Source organism: Dysidea avara, chromosome 12, assembly GCF_963678975.1.
Source record: "Dysidea avara chromosome 12, odDysAvar1.4, whole genome shotgun sequence".
Lineage (NCBI taxonomy): Eukaryota > Metazoa > Porifera > Demospongiae > Dictyoceratida > Dysideidae > Dysidea > Dysidea avara.
This window is the reverse complement of record NC_089283.1, coordinates 25,249,179-25,255,689: the sequence shown is the minus strand read 5'-3', so window position 1 is coordinate 25,255,689 and position 6,511 is coordinate 25,249,179. Positions and strand designations below refer to the sequence as shown.

The following is a 6,511-nucleotide window of genomic DNA, read 5'->3' as shown; positions in this document are numbered from 1 at the left end:
CGGCGCTTATTATATGATTCGTTACTATGCTGCCGGATGGGTGCTTTGGCGGACCAGTGCATGCAGTGTCACGATTTATCTACTTAATGATCTGGAATGGATTCAAGTACAGAGAGATAAGGTGGAACACCAGCAAATACGGGACACCTAAGTGGTTTGTCAGTTGCTCGGGTACCCAGCTGCCCTTGGATCACTGGGCACAGATGTAAGAGGACTAAGAGCGGTAGAAATATGATACAACCTGTCCTTTACAATTGCACATTATATTACTCCTGGGGATATGCATCTGTGAAATTTTGTGGCAGCTATAAAATGGAGTAATATTTAGATTAATGTAAAGTGAGTGGGACAACTATTAAAACTTTGCATGCATGTACATACACATTGCATAAGGAGGTGCCACAGGGACTAGTCTGGCACCGCATGCTCCTTTGCAAAAAGTGAAATACAGATACTAAATGATTCTACCACTCAGATTTGGTAGTGTGTGCCAATCACGTTCACACACAAATCAACTTGGCAACGCAATGCTTTTTGAAGGGTAATCATCTGACATAACTAGCAAATACATACACTGTCTAATTGAATTCCTTTTGAGATTATTTAGTATCTGTATTTCACCAGCTGCAGACCCTTACTTTTGTGAAGGGGTGGATGGCACAAGACTAACTTGCTGCATGGTCTACCAAAGTCAATATACAATCAAGACGAGACTTGAGACTACACAATATTGCTACTAGTAACAATGAGTCAAAATCTCAAGGCTTACGAAGGGTTCAAATGTAGTGTGCAACACAGACCAGCATGATACTCCCTTGCATATACATGTATGATCGCCGGTTTAAAGTGAAATATAGCTAAGCAGTTCAGAGTGACTAGTGCATACTTTTAATTTCTTACACACAATCTTGTATGCAACAGAAAATATCTACTAGGTTACATGAGTTTTGTACTTCCAAGGCAGGAACAAGTTTCAGGAAACCCCTTTACATAAATTCAAACTGCAGATATACAGAAATCATGGGATCTTTCATGAAACAGGAGCCTTCGCCTTGTAAATAGTGTTTGTCATGTAATAGCAATGCTTGTTCTGAAGAATATTATTTGGTGAGATACTCTAATAAAGCAGTCAGGTAATTATAATACTCTAATATAACAGTCACTTAGCTGTAGAGAAAACTCTTTTCAAAATTACTGTGTACGTCCTGCAAGGTGACACGATAAAAAAGGAAGCATTGCTTGTACAAAATACAAACAATGTCAAACATTACTAAAGGCATATCATGTTATATTATCTTCCTCACTATCTGCGAAAGCCAATTTTTGTGTACTTGTACTTATTAGTAGTGTTGCAGGGTGAACTGTTTATAATTGTTGCAGGGTAAATGAGGCATGAATCCCAATGAGCAGCTTGTTACTACCAACTGGATTGAACATACCTGACTCTAGAGTCTGATCAAAGTTTGTAACTCATCAGCTACGTGTCAAGCAGTTGTGAAAACTATTCACAAGCAAGGAACTCAACTGAAATATTATTGCATAATTCAATGAACAACATTACTTGTGATCACAATGTTATAGCATAACTAGTGTTTGTGTTACTTGTACTTGATTTGAGTTTGTATTTCAACAACCAAGGGCTATTTGGTATACTAGCAATACCTTTCATAAATACAATTCTTAAAGGGAACTAGTGGTGATCTATATACGAACAACTTGAGAGTTCCACACTTTGTGTATGTAAATAATTCATCATGATGCTGCTTGACAATGTACTGTAATACAACATGCATGTTCGGTCAGTTATAGTCTACACATCCATCTGCAAGTAAGCACATACATTATCACAACTTTTGTCCAACCACGGACACATTATGGAGTATTATTATCATCTAGTGACAGTTAAATATTACTACTAGTGACAGTTAGATATTACTTAAATGTTCTCTTCCTTCACAGTTCTTATGCACCCCTCAGCCCCTAGCCCAATATCTTGATTTCAGTTTCTCAGAATGCCTGTGAATAAGAAAATATACATTTTAATTCAAGAAATATACAAAATAGTCCACATACCTCTCTCAGTGCTATTACATTGGCTGAACATAATTTGACGCTAAACAAACAAGAAAGTAAATCATGAAATTTAATGATAAAATAATACTCATATTTTTCCTAATGGTGCACTACGGCCAGTCCCATATAATTATATCATACACACAGTAGTTGCTAGATACGGTATAGAGTCGTACAACAGAAATAAATGCCTGGTTTCACAGGAACTCCTAGTACAAAACAGTGAAGCAAAATCATTTTACAGCATTCCTTTAAACTTGAAATCTATGTGGAATATATCAAGAAGAGAAAACCTCAAGTTGATTCCAAGGAATATGAATTTTGGTCTTGTAAATTATAGTCACCAGTCTTGTGGCTAGGGTAAACACTTGCCTGAACATAATAAGTGCCCGGGCCATAATCGACGATACAGTACTTGAAATCAGGAAATGTACCTTGACACCATTAATGGTTTCATTTGTAGTTGTTTAGACCTATCACTAAAGTACTAGTTTCGTCCCTGATTAGGAACAGTGTATGACACATAATCAACAAATGTTTTGGAAACTATTGGCTCAGTTCTACATACTACACACATGCACACACGCATGCACAGCACATACACACATGGTTGAAACAAGGTCATCTACATCACATTTTGTCTGGGCTCAGTGGGTCACCTGGGCAGGTAATCCAGATCTGACCCGTTTTATGGACTGACCTGGATTGAGGGCTGGGTAAAATTTCATGAAATTTTTACCTGTTATGCTCTTCAGTGTTCCCAATGTGCTCAAAAACATTTCTTACAATTATCTTTGAAAGTTTTAATCAGTGAATGCTCAATTAGAGTAATTGACTACAAAGTGACTGTTCTATTAGAGAGTATCAATTTAAGGAGCTTTGGACAATGCATTGGAGTGCTCAATTGCAGTTTCCACTGACTGCTCTATTAGAGAGTATAAGTAGTGTTCATAACATCCACCTAATATGCTAGCATTATGCTGGTGCAGCACTCCAGCCTATCAGTAGTGAACCACACACGCACGCACGCATGCACACAGTTTAAGGGTGTTAAAAATGTTAAAATTTAAAGTACCTAAATCATTTTAATTGGAAATGTATTTGGTCACTACAATATATACCTGACCAGCCACAAATCATGAGGAACCAAGTACAAATTGAAATAGTTACTATTCATGAAATCAAAAATCTAGTAAATTTGAAGCACTTTCTAAATCTGTCAGTGGCTGGGAACACAGCCCCAGACCTCTGTACCTCACTGCTAAATCTGGAAGCCACTTTGGAAATATCCTGGATACGCCTCTGGAATTGATGAACTTAAAATAAGCAACTATTGTAATTACTTTGTTTGTGGTTACAAATTGCAGCAACACTGTGATAACACTGTCAGAACAGACTCCAGTACACACTCAGGTAGTACTAGCACAGTTGATTTCAGATTGCTTTTGAACAATTCACACGCGACTTGCAAACGTGATAATGTGAATGTCTACTTGCCGTATTTACATGTACACTCCTGGCATTGTTTGACAGTAAAGGGGTGAGTATCTATTGTGCTATAGTATGTTCACGTTGAACTGAATCCTGAAAAACAGTTAAAAATTAAAAGTGGATTTTTTCTCAACAGAGTTAACATTTCAGCCAACCAGATGATTATTGGTAATTAACAGCAAAGGTGTCAACAACAGACACGTACAGTTTGCCTCCATTACAAGTTTGGGAAAGGGTTGTAATGGATCCTGTACTTATATGGCTTCCCCATAGGAAATGTATTGTGAAAATTTGTAAATATTATGTCAAATATTCGAACAACAAGATTTTGAAATGTTTTTAGCGGGTCAAACAGTACTACAAATGAGCCAAATTTCAAGATTGTGTACAATTGCATCCATGAGTTATTAAATGTTTTTGAGGATTCAGCTCAACGTGAACATACTATAGTACTAGTATTTAGTACAAGTAAAGGAGCTAGGTTGCAAACAATTAGTTCATATGTTTGAACAATCACATTGTAAATTGTTCAATTGCATGCAGAAAGTAATCCGAAATCGACTGTACATGATCACAAAACACTAATATAGTATTTATGTCTCACTTTAGTTTTACTGCATTAGTCACAGTAGATTACTAATGGAGTAGGAAAAGAAGTTGAGGAACGGTAGCTTGACTACCCGTATACTCAACTGAACATTTTCGATGATTCTGATCTACAAAAGTACAGGATGAGATAATGCTCTAGAGTATTTATAACCTTACTTTTGCTTAGAGTCTCCCGCTGGCAGCATGCAACCACTGATGCAACGAGATAATCTCATTTTTCCATTTAATACTCACTCCCCGTGACGTAGCATTTACGTACGTTACTTAACGACGAAAGTTACCGTGGTAACGAATATTACTGAAAATTCCTCTGAAAGTTCGTTCAGTTTGTTCATAAAATAAACTGGTTTTGGCAAAGAAGATACTTGAAAATTTGTGTCTACAAGAACAGGCAGCTTGACTAAGCGGGTCGGTTTTGCAATACGTTAAACAGGAAGGCCGTTCGCAACTGACTGAAACAGCTGACCTACTGAAGAATACGAAGGTGACGTTTCTACTAGTAATATTCAGCTTGGTGTACAGTACTTTGTAATTTAGATATGGAAAGTGCAGCAAACAGTTTATCTACAGTGCTGTGGAACCACTGGCTGACGGACTGGCAAGACGGTGCTAAAGTTGCAGTCTCATGGCTGCTTCAAAATGACTGGTACATCGAATAGTGAAATTTCAGACAGTTGGATCTCTTTAATGCATAACTCAGCCAGGTGACGAAGCTACGTATCTAACCTCAGTTTGCCAGCTGTTACAGCAAAGTGTGAGTGTTTACAGTGGATAGCTGCCATTATGTACCCTTTACAGAACAGCTGACATCATGCCAATCCTACCCACTGAGTGTAGTGTGCATGCTGATATGGTTACGTTCTGCTATATGCACAGTGGCAGCCAAGTAACCTAGGAGACAGCCTGGCAGGTTAGTTGCACATTCCTATTATCAGTTACATACATGCAGGTACACCATGCAGGTATTGTGTCTGGTAATTGATTAATGACTGGCTTGTTGACTGCTTGTTGTAACACCAACATGCTTTCTGCACTGAGTCTTGACAATTAGCCAAGGTATGGACGTGGTAAATAGTTGAATAAGAATTGCCGTCATCTCACATGTTATTATTACAGGTTGTAGTGTGTATGCTCCTGATATTCCATCTCCATCATGTTGTATACAAAATGTAAGTATTACAGCAATTGTGATACTAATAATACGACTTGACATTCTAGTGGTGTTGCCTTTTGATAACACACTGTGATGGATATTGATTGCCCGACAGCTATTCCTGTTACTTGAAAATTATAGTAGCATCTGTCTTGCTGTTAATGCCCCTACTGTCAGGTGGAATTCCCTGCTGCAATGCAGATTGATGACAAATTGTAAGCATAGAGTGTACCAGAAACAATGTATAACGTTTTGGCAGGTTCTGTGGACTGTATATGAAGTGTTGTTAGCTGTTTACAATATTAAGGTATGGTGTATGCTTGAATAAGAACTGTAACTATATTGCTTGTCAATGCTGCAGATCATGCTGGTCCTAACATCTCACGAGCACTTCAGAAGTTGGAGTTGACTATTTGAACAGCATTCATTTTCTGTAATTGAAATACATTAATAATTATTTAAATACTAAATAACAATTGGGGATAACCTTTATACTAGCATAGGGATAACCTTCATCCTACCCATATGGGATAAAGGTCATACTATTGAAAGTTGGGATAACCGTTATCCCTGGATTTGGTATGCCATATGTGTCAGCCACTTTATCCCTGTTTTGGGATAACCTTCCAACCAACTGTTTTAACAGTGTAGGGAGTATTGTAACGCCTTTGTAACACTTTTTAGTTTCTCCTAGAGCACCCCTGGGGAGTACTACAACTCCCTTCAAAGGAGTTTAATTTAAACAGCAGTTAAAACTCCTCTAAAGGTGATTGGATTACACCCTATTTTTAACAGTGATTGATTTGAAAATACACAAGCTGGTATACTGTACGTTCTTTAGAATAGTTGAGTTAAATGACCGGATTTGTGAAAAGGTACCTTTTCTACACATATTACATACCAGCAAACAAAATGGTGTAACACTTGACTTCTTACACTGATAAACTTGCTCTTAGTATCAAAATGCTGCTAGATACTAGACTACTGTACACTCATGGATAATTGCAGGCAATTATAAGGTAGCTATATGTTCAAAAACGTATGAAACCCCGAAGTTCAAAATATGCATGGGTAAATTTTGTGTGTGAAAAAGGTACATTTTTGTGATGAATAAATCTATAGTTACAGCTCAGTAGTAGCTATAAGCAGAGTATTATGTTGTGTTCTAAGTTTACTCAGCTAGAA

At 37.4% G+C, this 6,511-nt stretch overlaps 3 long non-coding RNA genes across 6 annotated transcripts; 2 read left to right on the top strand and 1 right to left on the bottom strand.

The window, feature by feature from the left end:
- Window positions 1-262: 262 nt before the first annotated feature.
- LOC136240660 (uncharacterized) lies at window positions 263-1,650 on the top strand. Its single transcript, XR_010693918.1, has 2 exons — window positions 263-339; window positions 1,381-1,650. It is a non-coding gene; the product is annotated as an uncharacterized lncRNA (long non-coding RNA).
- A 76-nt stretch (window positions 1,651-1,726) lies between these two features.
- On the bottom strand, window positions 1,727-4,540 carry LOC136241358 (uncharacterized). Its single transcript, XR_010694261.1, has 4 exons — window positions 4,330-4,540; window positions 4,169-4,280; window positions 2,074-2,113; window positions 1,727-2,016 (listed from the first exon to the last, which is right to left on the bottom strand). It is a non-coding gene; the product is annotated as an uncharacterized lncRNA (long non-coding RNA).
- Window positions 4,455-5,818, top strand: LOC136241356 (uncharacterized). 4 transcript variants are annotated; one of them, XR_010694258.1, is made up of 8 exons: window positions 4,455-4,548; window positions 4,607-4,657; window positions 4,711-5,083; window positions 5,136-5,229; window positions 5,290-5,342; window positions 5,392-5,541; window positions 5,586-5,633; window positions 5,688-5,818. It is a non-coding gene; the product is annotated as an uncharacterized lncRNA (long non-coding RNA). The 4 variants fall into 4 exon arrangements; XR_010694260.1 differs by having other exon boundaries at window positions 4,547-4,657; window positions 4,711-4,927; window positions 4,977-5,083; XR_010694259.1 differs by having other exon boundaries at window positions 4,547-4,657; window positions 4,711-4,927; window positions 4,972-5,083.
- The last annotated feature ends 693 nt before the right edge of the window (window positions 5,819-6,511 follow it).